Genomic DNA, 18,343 nt, shown 5'->3' on the forward strand with positions numbered 1-18,343 from the left:
TCTGTTGGTTGTGGGATCGCTTAGCTATGAGGAGAAAGTGAGGTCTGCAGATGCTGGAGATCAGAGATGGAAATGTGTTGCTGGAAAAGCGCAGCAGGTCAGGCAGCATCTAGGGAACAGGAGGATCGACGTTTCGGGCATTAGCCCTTCTTCAGGAATCCTTAGCTATGTCTATTACTTGCTGCGTCTGCTGTTTGGCATGCAAGTACCTCATTTTAAATATTCCTGGTGCTGCACCTGGCATGCTCTCCTGTGCTCACCATTGAGCCAGGGTTGATCTGCTGGTTTAATGATAATGGTTGAGTGAGAGATATGTCAGGTTGCAGATTGTGCTGGAGTGCAATTCTGCTGCTGTTGATGGCCCATTGCGCCTCATGGATGTCCAGTCTCGAGTTGCTCAATTTGTTTGAAGTCTGTCCCATATAGTATGGTGATAGTGCTACACAGGAGAAAGTGAGGACTGCAGATGCTGGAGATCAAAGCTGAAAATGTGTTGCTGGAAAAGCGCAGCAGGTCAGGCAGGCATCCAAGGAGCAGGAGAATCGATGTTTTGGGCATGAGCCCTTCTTCAGGCATTCCTGAAGAAGGGCTCATGCCTGAAACATCGATTCTCCTGCTCCTTGGATGCTGCTTGACCTGCTGTCCTTTTCCAGCAACACATTTTCAGCTCTGATAGTGCTACACAGTCAAAAGGTGTGGTGCTTGAAAGCACAGCTGGTCAGGAAGCATCCAAGGAGCAGGAGAATCGACGCTTCCAATTTTGAAGAGCTGATGGTTGAAATGTCGACTCTCCTGCTCCTTGGATGCTGCCTGACTGGCTGTGCTTTTCCAGCATGACTCTTTTTTACTCTCCAGCATCAGCAGTCCTCTCTTTCTCTCTCCTGATAGTGCCACACAACCTAATGGAGGATAATTTTAATACAAAAGTGGAAATTCATCTGCACAAGGACTGTGCAGTGGTCACTCTTACCAATACTGTCATGACAAATACATCTGCAGCCGGCAGATTGGTAAGGATGAGGTCAAGTATGTTTTCCCCTCTTATTAATTCCCTCACCATTTACTACAAACCAAACCAGCTCAATGAATAGTGCTACTGCCAAGCTACTCTTGGTGGTGGACATTGAAATCCCCCACCCAGAGTACATTTTCCATTGGGAGAGAGATGAAATTATCATGGAATTTTGAAGCTTCATTAATGCCCTTTAGGGATGGAAAAATTCCATCATTATCTGGTGTGACTGACATGTGAATCTAGAGCTGAAAACGTGTTGTTGGAAAAGCGCAGCAGGTCAGGCAGCATCCAAGGAGCAGGAGAATCGACGTTTCGGGCATGAGCCCTTCTTTCTCATGCCCGAAACGTCGATTTTCCTGCTCGTTGGATGCTGCCTGACCTGCTGCGCTTCTCCAGCAACACATTTTCAGCTCTGATCTCCAGCATCTGCAGTCCTCACTTTCTCCTCTGTGAATCTAGAACCACAGTAATGTCATAGTTGATATTAATGTTACAATTAACTCTTAACTGCCTTCTGAAATAGTCAGCAGTCACTCAGTGCAAAGGCAACTAATGATGGACAACACATCCCACAAAAGAATTTTTAAAAATTATTAGAAAGGGGAGGCATGGTGGCTCAGTGGTTAGTACTGTTGCCTCACAGCGCCAAAGACCCAGGTTTGATTGCAGTCTTAGGTGACTGAAAATATGTGGAGTTTGCACATTTTCCCTGTGTCTGTATAGGTTTCCTCCCACAATCCAAAGGTTTGCAGGTTAGGCGGGTTGGCCATACTAAATTGTCCAGAGTGCGGACTTGCTGGACCAAATGGCCTGTTTCCACAGTGTAGGGATTCCATGATCTTAAGGTGCTTCACAATCACTGGTTTACTTTTGCTTTTGTAATTGTGGTGTCAGCATTTTTTTTGTACAGGTCTCCACAAAGAACAAGTGAGCTTATTGTTTAGATAACGTTGATTTGGCTGGCTAAAGGGCAAATGCTGTCCAAGACACCTAGAGAATTCCCTGCTAATCCTAAACAGTGCTCTCAGTTTCTTTTCATTCACTTGACCAGACAAATAAGGACCAGAAGCTTGTACTATGAGATACAAGGTTGGACAACGTGATAGCCACATTAATAGCCATTAATTCAGCAGGTGAGCTCTCAAAGCTACTGAAAGTCCATCAGGCAATAAAAAAGTCATTGAAGTCCCAGCTGCCTTCTGTTAATGGGCCAAAAATTATTTGAACCAGGGTTGATCTCCTGGGTTGACGGTAATGGATGAGTGGAGGTTGTGAGCTGGTAGCTCTCGGATACAAGCAGGGAATGTATCAAGTATGACCATAGTGAATGTCAGAAGAGGGCAGGGTTGCTATTTTGATGTAAGTAAGTGTTTTCAAAGCTGAATCAGACAAATTTTTAATTAGTACGGGAATCAATAGTTATTGCGAAAAGGCAAGAAAGTGGAGTTGAGGATTGCTAGATTAACAGTTGACTGCAAGGCAGTCTCAGCAAATTGAACAGCCTTCTTCTGCTCCTACATCTTATGGTGTTACTTAAACTGCAAAGGAATTGCCCCACTTATTTTTCCACAGACTGTTGTCATCAGATAAAAAAACAGTTAGTATGAAACGTGCCTGAAAAACATCTGTAGGTGAATTGCACCCTCCCATACTGTGCAGTTTCAAGCTACATGAAAAGGTATGTGTTAGTTTCAGGCTACAAGCTGTTTCAAGCCAGAGTAGCATGTTTCACTTGGGTGTATAGTTGCAGCACAGTCAAATTGGCACCTCTCTATTTGCCTCTTGCATACAGTGCTAGTTTTGCTGCATACCAATGTGCAAGCATGGGTGTACAGAGTATTTTTGCAGAGTGCAGCCTTTTAAAATTTGTCTTGTTCATTCGTGGAATGTGGGGATCACTGGTTGGGCGAGCATTTATTATAAATTCCTAGTTGCCCTGAAAAGATTGTAGTGAGTTACCAAATTGAACACTGCAGTTCATCTGTTGTAGGTAAACCTACAATTGCATTAGAAAGGAAGTTCCAAGATTTTGAACCAGCAACACTGAAGGAACAGCACTATGTTTCCAAGTCAGGATGGTAAGTGGTTTGGAGGGGAACTTGCAGGTGGTGGTGTTCCCATGTATCTGTTCCCCTTGTCCTTCTAGATGGAAGTGGTCGAGGGTATGGAAGGTGCTGTCTGAGGATCTTTGATGAATTTCTGTGGTGTACCTAGTGGATGGTACATACTGCTGTGACTGAGTATCAGTGGTGGAGATTGAATGCTTGTAGACGTGGTGCCATTCAAGTGGGCTGTATTATCCTGGATGGTGTCAAGCTTCTTGAATGTTGTTGGAGCTGCAGCCAGCCAGGCAAGTGGGGTGTATTCCATTACACTCCTGACTTGTGCCTTGTAGATGGTGGGTTGGGGATGAGTTACTCGCTTAAATATTTTTTACCATTGTATTTATACGACTAGTTGAATGCAGCTTCTGGTCAATAGTAACCCCAGAATGTTGAAAATGTGGGATTCAGTGATGGTAAGAGAATTGAATGTCAAAGGATGATGGTTAGATTGTAAGTTGCTGGATATGGTCACTGGCTGGCGTGAATGCTACTGACCACTTACCAACCCAAGCCTGTATTTGAACATAGACTGCTTCAGTGTCAGAAGAGTCACAAATGATGCTGAACATTGCACGAACATCTCGACTTCTGATCTTATGATGGAGAGCAGGTCATTGGTAAAGCAGCTGAAGATCATTGGACCGACGACACTCCCTTGAGGAACTCCTGCAGAAATGCCCTGGAGCTGAGATGATTGACTTCCAACAACCACAACCATCTTTCTTTGTGACACGTATGACTCCAGCCAGCAGAGAGTTTGCCCCTTGATTCCCAATACCCTAGTTAGTCAAATGCAGCCTTGATGTCAAGAGCTGTCATTCTCACCTTACCACTGGAATTCAGCTCTTTATGCCCATGCTTAAACAAAGACTGTAATGAGGTCATGAGCTGAGTGGCCCTGGCTGAACCCAAACTGGGTGTCACTGAGCAGGTTATTGCTGAGCATATGCTGCTTGATAGCACTGTTGATTACACCTTCCATCAATTTACTGATAATCAAGATTGTGCTGATTGTGCTGTATTTGGCTGGGTTGGATTTGTTCTGTTTTTTGTGTACAGCCATACCTGGGTAATTTTCCATGTTGTTGGGTAGATGCCAATGTTGTAACTGTTCTGGAACAACTTGGCTAGGGGAGCAGCATATTCTGGGGCTCAAGTTTTCAGTAATATTGCCGAAATGTTGTCAGAGCCCACAGACTTTGTAGTATCCATTGCCTTCAACTGTTTGTTGATATTACACAGTGTGCATTGAATTAGCTGAAGACTAGCATCTGTGATGCTGGGACCACGGGAGGAGGCTGAGATAGATCATCCACTTGTTATCCACTGACTTCCAACAACCACAACCATCTTTTTTTATGACACATATGACTCCAGCCAGCAGAGAGTTTCCCCCTTGATTCCCAATACCCTAGTCAGTCAAATGCAGCCTTGATGTCAAGAGCTGTCATTCTCACCTTACCACTGGAATTCAGCTCTTTATGCCTATGCTTGAACAAAGACTGTAATGAGATCAGGAGCTGAATGGCCCTGGCTGAATCCAAACTGGTTGTCACTGAGCAGGTTATTGCTGAATGTTTCAGGCTTATCTTTTACACTGATGTGCTGGGTTTTTCCAATATTGACAATGAGGAAATTTGTTGAGCCCCTATCTCCAGTGAGTTCGTTAATTGTCCATCATAATTCATGACTGGATGTGGCAGGACCGTAGAGCTTAAATTTGATCCATTGATTTATGGAATCACTTACCTCTATCACTTGCTGCTTCTGCTGTTTGGTAGCTTCACCAGTTTGACACCTCATTTTTATGTTTGCCTGATGCTGCTCCTTTATGCTGTCCTCCAATGAATCAGGGTTGACCACCTGCCTTGATAGTCATATTTGAGTGAGGGATATGCTGGGCCATTTAGCTACACATTTTTTGGAGTAGGATTCCACAGGTTCTGAAGGCACACAGCACCTCATGAATACCCAGTCTTCAGTTACTAGGTCTGTTCGAAGTCTATCCCATTGGCACCGTGATAGTGCCATACAACACAATGTGAGATGTTCTCAATGTGAAGACAAGACTTTGTCTCCATGAGCTTCATGCAGTTATAACTTTACCAATACTATCATGGATGTCACCACCTGCTGCAAACTCAGTTTGTACTCATTTGTTCATGGGATGTGCGTACCACTGGACTTGGCCAGCATTTATTGTCCTATATGCCTTTGAAAAGTTGGTAGTGAGCTTCCTTCTTGAATCCCAGCAGTCGTTGAGGTGTGGGTTTACTCATTTGACTCAATTGACACTAAACAATCATTTCTGTTGCTGACGTGATGTTCTTAAGGTGGGACAGGGTGAAGTTGTGACACAAATAAATAGTAAAGACCAATCTGAACATGCACATACAGGAAGCTAATAATGACTATATGGAAATGCCAAAAAAAGCAGAGATGAGAAAACCAATTTAATTTATCTGGAGGTTGTGTTTCTTAATTATTTAGTTTATAAAACATTTCCATCAGAATATAAATGTATTGATTGTAACTAAACCAGCCAGGTGGACCTCATGAATATGAATTCCCTGATTGGGGCTATTAACCTGGTGTATTCAGGGATCCCTGGCTGACAGATATAAACAGGAGTGTCTGAGGTTCTGTTGACTCTGATGTCTGGCTTTAAGGAAGCTGGGCCAATGACAAATACTATGCACGTTAAATAAAGGATGGCTTGGTGATGGGATACCGGCTTCTGTGGAGTTATTTCAACAGATAATTGAATGTTACTACTACATGAGGCAACATATAAGTTTTCCTTTCTCCCCTCACAATTTCCAAGCTAAAAGTTGTTTGAGAGATAGCAAAACAGAATTATGGTTTCAAATGTGCACGATAAAGGTATATTGGGAATGGTGATGGATGAGGGAGTGCATTGAACTGAGGGGAAGGTGAATGTTATTGATTAGTGATATGCTCACTAGTTAAATAATATACTGGTGACAATGGGCATATAGCACATTTTTTGTACAAACTATAGTGTTTTAAACTAATTATTTAAATCCAAATAAATGAAGTTGGCAAAAGGTTTCCAATATTCAAGAAACAACTGCCTAAAACAAATATTTCACCCCTTATATTTGTAAATGTAAGACCTAATCACCTGTTTTAGGTGTCATCATAGCAACTGGGCAATGATACATTATTCAGACATTGGGTCTTGCTGAGGAGTCATCAATGACTGAAAATTCAAGAGTTTATTTCTTTTAATTATTGAAAAAGAAACACCCTGTGAAGTCAGAGAACTTGCTGCCCCATTTGCTCCCCACCACCCCCATCCTTAGATTGTAGAGCTTAGATTCCAGGGACTCATTTCATGCTCATTGCTACAGAGGCAAGTGGTCAATATTATTTGCATGAGCTTCCTTGTTATTGTTTGTGGAAATTTGCTGCATGCAAATTGACAGCTGCATTTGCTACATTGCATGAGCAATTACACTTCGAAAGTACTTAATCGGTGCCTTTATTAAAAGAACCTAATAAGGTGCTTTGCAACTTCCTGAGGTCTTAAAAGGTGTCATATAAATATAGGCACATGGAAGATAGTATAATGAAGGATATTTAGGTTAGGCAGATCTTTAGAGTAGGATAAAAGGCCGGACAACTTTGAGGGCCAAAGGGCCTGGCCTTCCCCTAAACTATACTATACTGTTCCATGTTCAAAGTCAATCTTCCTAGCAAGGGTGAATTCCAACTTGTACATCTATCATTATTCATCCAAGGAACAGGAGAATCGACGTTTCGGGCATAAGCCCTTCTTCAGGAATCCTGAAGAAGGGCTGATGCCCGAAACGTCGATTCTCCTGTTCCTTGGATGCTGCCTGACCTGCTGCGCTTTTCCAGCAACACATTTTCAGCTCTGATCTCCAGCATCTGCAGCTCTCACTTTCTCCTATCATTATTCATCACTAATTTAAGATGGTGAAATTTTATCAAGAAGGTTTGCTGTTATAATGACTCTGTTAGGGACTATTTATCAGATTCTTTTTGGTCTTAACTTACAATTTAAATAATTGTTTGTTAGGGTCATTTATTCTGACTATGTCCAATTAAGCTCAATACAAGCCTGAGAAATTACAATGTATTATCTTCTATTGAACACTTTAGAGTGCACTGGTCATAATATTAACTTCAATCATTTCAGGACTTTGATGTGGTTTCCACAATATCTTCAGAAGGAAAAATTTAAATGGCCAGTCAGCTTTAAGTGATGTTGAGGTATAGTCCAGGACATCAGGAGAAATATCTTTGTGTCAAATAATGACATAGGATGTTTTTGTCTGCCTGAGAGGGAGTCTGTAGCCTCAGTTCAGTGTTTCATTTAAAGGTGGTGTAAGATAGAATGTTTCAGGAAGGATGGAGAAGAGATTAATGCTTATGGTGGGATTGAATTTGAAGGAACATTTTGTTGCCCAGTTTAGTCAGCAACCTAAGTACTGAACTACTTTTTACTTTCCTGAAACTCTTAGGCTCTCAGTTTTGTTTTTGCCATTTTTCATGCTTCCATTTCTGTAAAAGATTTCCCCACCCCATTGCTACCATTGCCACCATCGTTCCTTCAGTTATTAATTATTCTCTGTAAATGTATATAATTTTTCACATTATAGCACCTAGAGTTCCACATTAATATTTCACAAGCCATTTAACTGTCATGGATGAACATCCACTTTTACTTAAGCAAGATATGGGATTGGTGTGTGAAGGTGACAGATGAATGGCTATCTTCTTGCAATGAGTCAGGAGCATATGAATTCAAATCTCACTCCAGAAATGTGAACTATTCCAGACTGCATTCCAGTATAGTATTAAGCGAGAGCTACAGGGCAGTGCTGTCATTCACATAAGGCATTAAACTTAGCCTGCCTGCCCTCTCAGGTGGATGTATAATGTTATTCACGAAGAGCAAGGGATATTGCCTTGGTGATCTGACAGAGATACTTAAATGGATATGAGCTAGACTTTAGAGATGATGATGTCCCAGTAATGTTACTAAACTAGTAATCCATGGGCTGCAGGCTAATACTCTGGGCACATGTGTTCAAATCCCATCATTACAGATAGTGAAATTGAACTCCATTCATAAAGCTGTAATTGGAAGTAAATTTCAATAATGGGGAGACTATGGAAGCTATTGTCATTCTAAAAACCCATAAGGTTTAATAAAGTTCTTCAGTACAGGAGACCTGTTGTCTTTATTAGGTCTGGCCAAACTCACAGCCACGCGATTGATTCTTAACTGTTCCCTGACCAGATGGAGCCGAGAATTAGGGATAAGCGGTAAATCTCATTACTTTTTCTTATTGTCCTGAAATTGTTTCTTTCCTAGTTTCCACATAGGCAGCGTTAAGGTATCTACATTAACATAAGCGTGCATTTCCACATCTTCCCTTTTTTTAATGGATGGAGTTAATTTCTCTTTAATATTTTGCTGTTCTGCTTCAGGTTCCGCACATAAACGGTCAGTTGTAGAGTTGTCAAATCCAGGACAGGTGTAGATTTTGGCGCAACCATCTTTTCTTCTTCAATTAAGAATCAAAATTTAGGAAGAAATCAAAATCCATTTTGTAACACCCCGAGGATGCCACCTGGCTATTACCTGTACAATGTCTAAAAGAGCTGAAGACTCGAGATAGCTTTGGGGAGTTGGTGCCACTTGCTTGTTTTGCCCGAAGGTGCAGACTGGTCTGTTGAATTGTATTTAGCACGTGATGTGGGTGATCACATACATCACTGAAACTCCGACCTGCAATGTTTCCTGTTGCTGCATCTGGAGTTTCGACGTTGCGCAACCTGCCTGGTTTTCAGCGGGTTCAGATCGAAGATCGTCGAGGGGAGAAAGAAATCTTTTCGGTTGCCCGCTATTTAACTGTTTTTATCTCTACTCTCACTCCACAAACTTCAAAAGGGATCACTTTGTCGTCGCTCGCAGGTGAGATGGAATAATTGGGGGGGTTATTGGGAAATTGGGAATGCGATTGAGTTAATATTGTGGAAAAATGGCTCAAAATTCTTTTAAAATGTGTAATTAAGATTTAGATTTCCTTGATTGAAAACAAAAAAAACCGCTGTATTAATAACTACAACAAAGTTTCGTTTTAAAAATTAATTTAAATGGTTATTGTTATGCACCTGGATCTTGGACTCGTATTTATATATCGATATTTTCTGATATATCAGAACTATAGTAAGCAAACAGGACGGCTAATTGAGACGCAGGACTTGCAACATTTAAAACTATTATAGAGTCACAGCGTGGAAACAGACCCTTCGGTCGGTCCATGACGACCAGATATCTCAACCCAATCTAGTCCCACCTGCCAGCACCCGGCCCATATCCCCCCCAAACCCTTCCTATTCATATACCCATCCAAATGCCTCTTAAATGTTGCAATTGTACCAGCCTCCACCACATCCTCTGGCAGCTCATTCTATACACGTATCACCCTCCATATGAATAAGTTGCCCCGTAGGTCTCTTTTATATCTTTCCCCTCTCACCCTAAACCTAGGCCCTCTAGTTCTGGACTCCCTGACCCCAGGGAAAAGACTTTGCCTATTTACCCTATCCATGCCCCTCATAATTTTGTAAACCTCTATTCTGATCAAATTCAGTAATAATTCTGAGAATTGCCAGGAGTCTGTGTGTCTGTGGCTGTGTTTTAATATCTTATCAAGTTGCTCAAAATATTGTTAATGAGGGAAATCCTACTGAGGGGAGGGAAAAACAAGTTGAAATTTCCATCCCAAATATATAATTTTTGTTTGAAAAATTCTGCTTTTTTTGGGGGGGGGGTGGTCGAAAGCAGATGAAAGCATTTTGTGACCGCTGTAAAGCTTAGAAGACAAAACCAAGGTGTCAAATTCATGGTTAGAATGAGGTTGGAAGCTCTGCCCGCTTTTAGATCAAGCAACAGTACTCACTGTTCCAGGATCTACAAATTGAAACTGGTTCCATATCCAGGTGTCATGAGAATAATTTCACATTTTAAACCTTGCTTCTGCTCGTAGTTGGCACATTCTAGCTCTCAATTTATACAATGTTGTCAATTTCAATTGAAGGAAGCCCTTTTATACTATTGACCTAGAATTTGGTTATGTGATTACCTCTAATATAGAGTCATAGAGATGTACAGCACGGAAACAGTCCATTCAGTCCAACTCGTCCATGCTGATCAGATATCCTAACCTAATCTCATCCCATTTGCCAGCACTTGGCCCATATCCCTTTAAACCCTTCCTGTTCATATATCCATCCAGATGCCTTTTAAATGTTGTAATTGTACCAACCTCCATCACTTCCTCTGGCAGCTCATTACACGCACCACCCTCTGTATGTAAAAGCTGCCCCTTAGGTCCCTTTTACATCTTTCCCCTCTCACCCCGAACCTATGCCCTTTAGTTCTAGACTCCCCCACCTCATGGAAAATACCTTGGCTGTTTATCCTAAACATGCCCCTCATGATTTTATAAACCTCTATAAGGTCACCCCTCAGCTTCTGACGCTCCAGGGAAAACAGCCCCAGCCTATTCAACCTCTCCCTATAGCTCAAATCCTCCAACCCTGGCAACATTCTTGTAAATCTTTTCTGAACCCTTTCAGATTTTATAACACCCTTCCAATAGGAAGGAGACCAGAATTGCACGCAATATTCTAAAAGTGGTCTAACTAATGTCCTGTACAGCTGCAACATCACTTCCTCACCCCTGTACTCAATGCTCTGACCAATAAAGGAAAGCACACCAAACGCCTTCAATATCCTATCTACCTGCGACTCTACTTTCAGTGGACTATTAACCCACCCTCCAAGGTCTCTTTATTCAGCAACCCTCCCTAGGACCTTACCATTCAGTGCATGTCCTGCTGATTTGCTTTTCCAAAATGCAGCACCTCGCATTTATCTAAATTAAACCCCATCTGCCCACTGGCCAATCTGATCTAGATCCCTTTGTCATCTGAAGTAACCTTCTTTGCTGCCCACTACACCTCCAATTATGGTGTTATCTGAAAACTTACTAACTATACGTCCTATGTTCACATCCAGATCATTTATATAAATGATGAAACATAGTAGACCCAGCACCGATCCTTGTGGTACACCACAGGTCACAGCCTCCAGCCTGAAAAGCAACCCTCCACCACCACCTCCTGTCTTCTATCTTTGAGCCAGCTCTGTATCCATATGGCTAGTTCTCCCTGTATTCCATGAGATCTAACCTTGCTAACCAGTCTCCCACGAGGAACTTTGTCAAATGCCTCACTGAAGTCCATATAGATCACGTCCACCACTCTGCCCTCATCAATCCTCTTTGCGACTTCTTCAAAAAACTCAAATCAAATTTGTGAGACATAATTTCCCACAATGTTGCAATTTGTAACTGTGAAAGCTGAGTTACTCCCAGACCATAGCAACACGACGGTTGGAGGAAGAGTGCCTCATCTTCCGCCTAGGAACCCTCCAACCACAAGGGATGAACTCAGATTTCTCCAGTTTCGTCATTTCCCCTCCCCCCACCTTGTCTCAGTCAAATCCCTCGAACTCAGCACTGCCTTCCTAACCTGCAATCTTCTTCCTGACCTCTCCGCTCCCACCCCACTCCGGCCTATCACCCTCACCTTGACCTCCTTCCACCTATCGCATTTCCAACGCCCCTCCCCCAATTTCCTCCTCCCTACCTTTTATCTTAGCCTGCTGGACACACTTTCCTCATTCCTGAAGAAGGGCTTATGCCTGAAATGTCGATTCTCCTGTTCCTTGGATGCTGCCTGACCTGCGCTTTTCTAGCAACACATTTTCAGCTTACTCCCATTTTAACCCTACCGCCTATTACTGCTTACTTTGAGATTAACATAAGCTTTAAACCAAGTTAATTCTATTCTCTAGATTCCATCTACGTTTGGATCACTGTAGCTGCTTTCCCTTTTTGCCTAATGCATCTGTAGCAATTCTTGTTTACACAGCCTGCTTTTTAAAAATCACTGTGTCTTAAAATTTATGGCGTGCCAATCTGTATTGACAATAAATATACCTCAACATATATTGTATTTGTAAGATCACTGGGTATTCTTATTTCATTGTTTGATCATTTACTGTTTCTGCTTCAAGTAAAACTAATTTTAGGGCATACGGCCTTTTAGGTCAACAGAACGTGTACTGGCATAGTGCCTTTGACATAGTGAAATATTCTAAGATGTCCCACAGGAGCAGTTATCATGAAGAATTTGAGACAGATTCACATGAAGAAATATTAGCTAACCAAAGCATGGTCAGTGAAGTAGGTTGTAAGGAGTATCTTAAATGTAGAGAGAGAGAGAGAGAAGGGGAAGCACACAGGTTTGGAGAGGAGACACCAGAGCTTAGGGTACTGGAAAATGAAGTCACAGCTGTCAATTGCAGAGGAAGAATACAGGGGGGTGGAAAAGAGGCTAGAATTGGCAGAGCACAGTGAATTTTGCAGTTTAGAAGGCTGGAGAAGGTTTCAGAGATCGGGGCAGTTGTTTTAACATGGCTAAGAATTGTTACGTTGAAGTTGACTGTGCCAAGAGCCAGTGTGAATCAAATAGCACAGGAGTCATGAGTGAACAGAACTTGGTCTACGTGTAAAAGCAACAGCAAATCTTTAAAAAGCAGCAAGTTATAATGAATGAGATTAGCAAGGAAAAAAAGTTGAATAGTTGAGTTTAGAAGTAACACTGGCATTGATGAGAGTTTCAGGAGGTGGTGCATGAGCTGAGGCAGAAGAGAGTTTAGGTGGTGTTACAGAGATGCAAGTGGCTGTCTTGATGAAGCAGAGGATATGAATTTAGCATATCAGTTCAGAGTCAAAAAGGACTCCAAGATTGCAGACAGTCCAGTTCAATGGGAATCTTGTGCCGCTTCATTAGAGAAAGATTCGAGCAGCTAGGATCTTATTCAAAATATCCACGGGACATGTTCAGAGAGTAAAGAGCAGAACTGAGATCTCAAGTGGGGTCACAAACTAAAATTCTGTGGGGTTACAAGTTCTGAGGCAGCAATGGTGACCATGGAACTCTACACCAACTGCAACCCCTGCGCCCCCACCCCTCCACTCCCTCCCCCCCCCCGCCATCCCTGGCTTTCTGTCTTTTCTTCCTAACCTCTGCACTCATTCGTCTTCATCCAGCTGCCTCTGCTTTTTTAGCTCTCACCAAGGGGTCGCAAATTGGGTCATAGTGGGAAAAAGTTTGGGAAGGGTTGCATAATAGTGAAGAAAGGATATATTCATCAGGATCTGGTTGGGGGGTGAGTTTAGATGGGCAGGCTATGGGGAATGTGGGTGGGACTAGAATTTTGGGTGGGGAAGGATGGAAATGATGATGGGACAGGATGGGTGGTGGGAATCTGATCCAGAAAAGTAAAAGACATCATCGACTCCTCTCTCATTTAGAGAGAGATGACTGGTAGCAAGTTATATCAGGGTCACCATACCTCAACCAAATGGTGGGTCTTAGAAGTCAGAGCCTTCACAGTGAGATCAGCTGATACTAGAATTGACCTATGCACCATTGGCCTTAATCAACATCATAAACAACCATCCAGCCAACAAAGCTGACCCCCCCCTAATGCCATCATTTCAACAAGAAGCTGACTGAAATCACCAAAACTGTCAAGGTCACTGAAGGCATCTTCAAAGAACATCTCCAATCACTGCACCACCCATGTTACACACTGCACAGTGCCCTCATTAGCAGTATTTAGCACTCAGGACTCAGGCCAAACATCCAGAGATTCCATTTGAGTCTCACACACCTTCCATTTGCATTTATACCCAGTTCCAACTTCTAGCTCATTTCAGCTACTCAGCAATGGCACATCATACAACAAACTGTGACATAATCACTGAGTTTTCTGCCTCCTCCTTGCAGGTCAAGGTGATTCATAACATGAGCAGAGCAGAACCAGTGAAGGACAAGAATGCCTACATCTCCTAAGCTCCACAGAGATGTTATCTACATCATGAGGCCAGTTGTGGTAGAGCAGTAGCATCAGACATCACAACATATTCATGATGATGAATGTTCCTGCTTTATGCTGTTTCTCAGCATTTCACTGTGCTACCATAGATCATGCAACAGCAGAAGTTGGTCTAAATCACAGTGCAATGCTGCTTAAGGTGCTGTAGTGAGCTGCTGGATCTGATAGAAAGGAGTGTTGTTGCATCTTCACAGAGTGGTAGAGGTTTTGATGATCCATAGAAAGGGTTGTAGTTGTAATGCCTATGAGTCAGCAAAACAACTGGAAGATGGAGTGAGGCTGTTGAGATGGAAAATTCCATGTAATAGCTTCTGCCATGTCAGAGCCAAACATTTCCATGTTCTTTGACAGCGAATGAGCAGTCTTGCAGCCGAACCAAGGCACCCGCATCCTAATTAATGTTCTCCTGTATGCGACCAAAGACCTCTTCTGGATTTTCATTAGTAGGACTCATCTGTAAAATCTCCACATAAGCCACTTTACCTGCAATTTCACTGTATGACCTTTAAATAACACTTATCGTGATTCCCTTCTATAGTAGTGGACGTGCACAATCTAAGATTCTGGTATGTGTTCAGATTTTGCGTGGTTGTTTCCTTTAAGACCATATGATGTAGGAGCAGAAATAGGTCATTTTACACATCAAGTGTGTTCTGTTATTCAATGAGATTGTGGTTGACCTAATAGTACTCAACTACACTTTCCTACCTTTGCCTCATAATCGCTGAATCCCTTACTGATCACAAGTCTATCTACCTCAACTTTGACTATGCACAAAATATGCACAAGACATTTCTCATCATCTCTGTCTTAAATATGAGGTGCCTTACACTTTGATTGTGCTGTTTGCCCTTGATTCTCTCACAAGGGGTACCAACCTCTCTGCATCTACCCTGTTAAGTCCCCTAAGATATTTACACGTTTCAATAAGGTCTCTTCTCATTCTTCTAAACTCCCCTGAGTACAGGCCCAACCCACTAACCTCTTCATAAGAAATCCCTCATATTTGGAGTCAACCCGGTGCACCTGCTCTGGACTGCCTCTAATGCAATTATCCCTTTCCTTGGCTAAGGGAACCAGAACTATTCACAGTATTCCAACTGTGGTCTAATGAGCGCCTTTTATAGTTTTAGCAAGATCTTCCCATTTTTATACTCCATTCCCTTTGAAGTAAAGGCCAACATTCAATTGCTTTCACTATTACCCACTGCACTTGGATGCTACCATTTTGTGATTCATCCTGAGGAGCCTATATTCAATGTGGCCTGTCTTTTCCTTTTTATATATTAGAAGAAGCTCTTACTGTCCATTTTTATATTACTTGCTGGTTTAGCCTAGTTTTTATTCTCCCTCTCTTTTTGATCATCTTTTTAAAACTTTCTCTTTGGTTTACTACTAATCATTGAAATATTGTAAGTTTATTCTCTGAATTTGATACCACCCTTAACTACTTTGGTTAGCCATAGCTGATGCATCCACTTCATAGAAACCTTCTTACCGGGCTATATCTTTGCTGTGAGTTATAAACTATTTTCCTAAACAACTGACATTGTTTGTTAACCATCTTTTCTACTGAACTCCTTTCCAAGCCTACTCAACTGTCAGCCATTTTTAATTATCCTTACTTAAATTTATCACAGTTGTTTCCAACCCAAGTTTCACGCTCACAAACTGAATTCTAAATTCTACTATATTATGATCACTAATCCCAAGGCGACCTTTAACTCTGACGGCATTTATTAAATTGCCTCATTACATATCACCTGATCCAAATTAGTTTCATCCCTGATTGATTCTACAACATGTTCTTCCAGGAAACTGTCCTGAATATACTCTGTAAATTCTTTCTGCTGGCTACTTTCACAAATTTGATTTTCCAAATCTACCTAAAGATTAAAGCCACCCAGTTATTGCTATGGAGCCTAGGAACTGCTCCCACTAGTGTTCTGTCACAATCTGTCCAATGAAAGTACTTTTCGTTTGGTTCCTGCAAAGCGAACAGTCTGTTTTCATGGCTTTCAGATAAAATTTCACCTGAAATTTGTTTTTTGATCATTTGTCCCTGTTTACACAGGGTAATAAAGCATTCAGTTATTGAAGGCACAAACCACAGCTTTCCATTATGTCACCTTTCTGAGCTGCTTTTACTCAAAAAACATTTTTTATCAAAGTTTGTGAGAAGGTTTGTAGCTCGGGTGCTCGTTGTTGTGGTTCTGTTCACCGAGCTGGGAATTTGTGTTGCAGACGTTTCGTCATCAGTGCTTGGGATCCTCCTGTGAAGCGCTTCTGTGATGTTTCCTCCGGCATTTATAGTGGTTTGAATCTGCTGCTTCAGGTTGTCAGTTCCAGCTGTCCGTTGCAGTGGTCGGTATATTGGGTCCAGGTTGATGTGCTTATTGATTGAATCTGTGGATGAGTGCCATGCCTCTAGGAATTCCCTGGCTGTTCTCTGTTTGGCTTGTCCTATAATAGTAGTGTTGTCCCAGTCCAACTCCTGTTGCTTGTCATCTGCGTGTGTGGCTACTAAGGGTGGCTGGTCGTGTCGTTTCGTGGCTAGTTGGTGCTCATGGATGCGGATCTTTTGTTTTCTTTCTCAATTTACTCCTGACAGTATTAAGAACCTAATATTTATCAAAAATTTCCTTTCACTGTTCAAACTCAAACTCTAAAGTTTACAGTTCTCACTTTAGGTCCAATCTGCATTCCAAATTAGGCTGAGCATTGTGCTAGTTTTCTGGAATGAAATTATGCTGTCAACCATTTGCAAAACTACAAATGTAAGATTCTTTTATGAACCAGTACAATCAGGTCAGATAATACATCATATAAAATTATCTTTATAAAGGATTTCTCAAACTATTTAAGAGTGGTAAACTGGTTTTATTGATATAGCTAAAAATGGGTATATTAAAGGCAATTATCATTTTCAGTACGAGTATCTCATTCATTAGCTGTGGGTAGCCTGATTTAAAATCACTGCAACTAACGTAAAAAATAAACAATTTGGAAGTATTAACTGGTTTTATTAGTGTACACAATTTCTTTCTTTAATATTTAAAAATGTGCCCACTAGTATCTTTGCACCAAAAAAAGCCTAATTTGAAGAACAGTTTCTTGTCCTATAACTATTTTGAACCTGATTACATTGTGATAACTATCTTTGAAATATTTCCGCACTTGCTCCAGTTCATTCATCAGCACCGCTTCCTTCCTCATTGGTTTGGAAAAGTACAGATCGACAGATTTTCCTTGGACACATTTCAGGAATTCCTTCCTCTTTATTCTAATGCTGTTTGTCTTTCAATGCTCTTTGCAGCTGATGGCGCCTTAAAATGTTTCATCAACCCTTTCTGTGCAGGACCTAGTTAACTTTCCCTCAAAGACATTGATCCCACTTCTGTTGAACGTAGCCCCTATTTTGCGCAGGTTTCTTCTGCTCCAAAACTGAATGCATTGTCCAGTAATCTGGAGTCTTCCCTCCTGTACCATCTCTCCAACTATGTGTTAACCTGTCTAATTTCACTGTTCCAAAAGTCATTACCAATTTACAGTGTGAGCAATCCAGAAACTGCCATTTTTTTAGGTCCAGATCTTTAACACTTGAAACCCTTTTACTTCCTAAGTCATTGTTTCACACATGGGACATGACATCTTTTGTTCCCTTTTCCATGTGAAATATTCTGTATCCTTTCAGGGATGTGCTGTACACTTCCACCACGGCAATAGTTTACTAAGTAGGACTCGCGTTGGAAGTTTCAGAAACATTGTCCATCTCTTGAATATCAAATCATCTGTAATCTCTGAATTTCTATACTCTACTGTGTCCCTTGTGCAGTATATAGACCACAGTGTGATCAATATGTTCTAAACTGTACTGAAAGCTGTTTGAGACTGCTACACTCCCAGAAGATCCTAGTATTGTCAACTACCAGTCCTGTTAAAAACAAGGTATAACTTTAAGTTTACATGCAAATTTTTCATGCAGAGGGTGATACATGTATGGAATGAGTTGCCAGAGGAAGTGGTGTAGCTGGTGCAGTTATAACATTTTAAAAGGCATCTGGGTGGGCATATGAATAGGAAGTGTTTAGAGGGGTATGGGCCAAATGCTGGAAAATGGGACTAAATTAGGTTAGGATATCTGGTCAGCATGGATGTGTTGGACCGAATGGTCTGTTTCCGTGCTGT

The 18,343-nt window shown here is 41.6% G+C and overlaps 1 protein-coding gene across 1 annotated transcript in view; it reads left to right on the forward strand.

The window, feature by feature from the left end:
- The first annotated feature begins 8,985 nt into the window (after positions 1 to 8,985).
- ccr6a (chemokine (C-C motif) receptor 6a) overlaps positions 8,986 to 18,343 on the forward strand; it is a 46,204-nt gene continuing 36,846 nt past the window's right edge. Inside the window, exon 1 of the mRNA XM_043696272.2 lies at positions 8,986 to 9,091. The gene's annotated coding sequence lies outside the window, so the exon portion shown is untranslated. The remainder of the gene's footprint in view (positions 9,092 to 18,343) is intronic.

The sequence above is a fragment of the Chiloscyllium plagiosum genome, unplaced genomic scaffold (genome assembly GCF_037043375.1).
Source record: "Chiloscyllium plagiosum isolate Xiang-an unplaced genomic scaffold, Cpla_swu_hap1 HiC_scaffold_10, whole genome shotgun sequence".
Classification (NCBI taxonomy): domain Eukaryota; kingdom Metazoa; phylum Chordata; class Chondrichthyes; order Orectolobiformes; family Hemiscylliidae; genus Chiloscyllium; species Chiloscyllium plagiosum.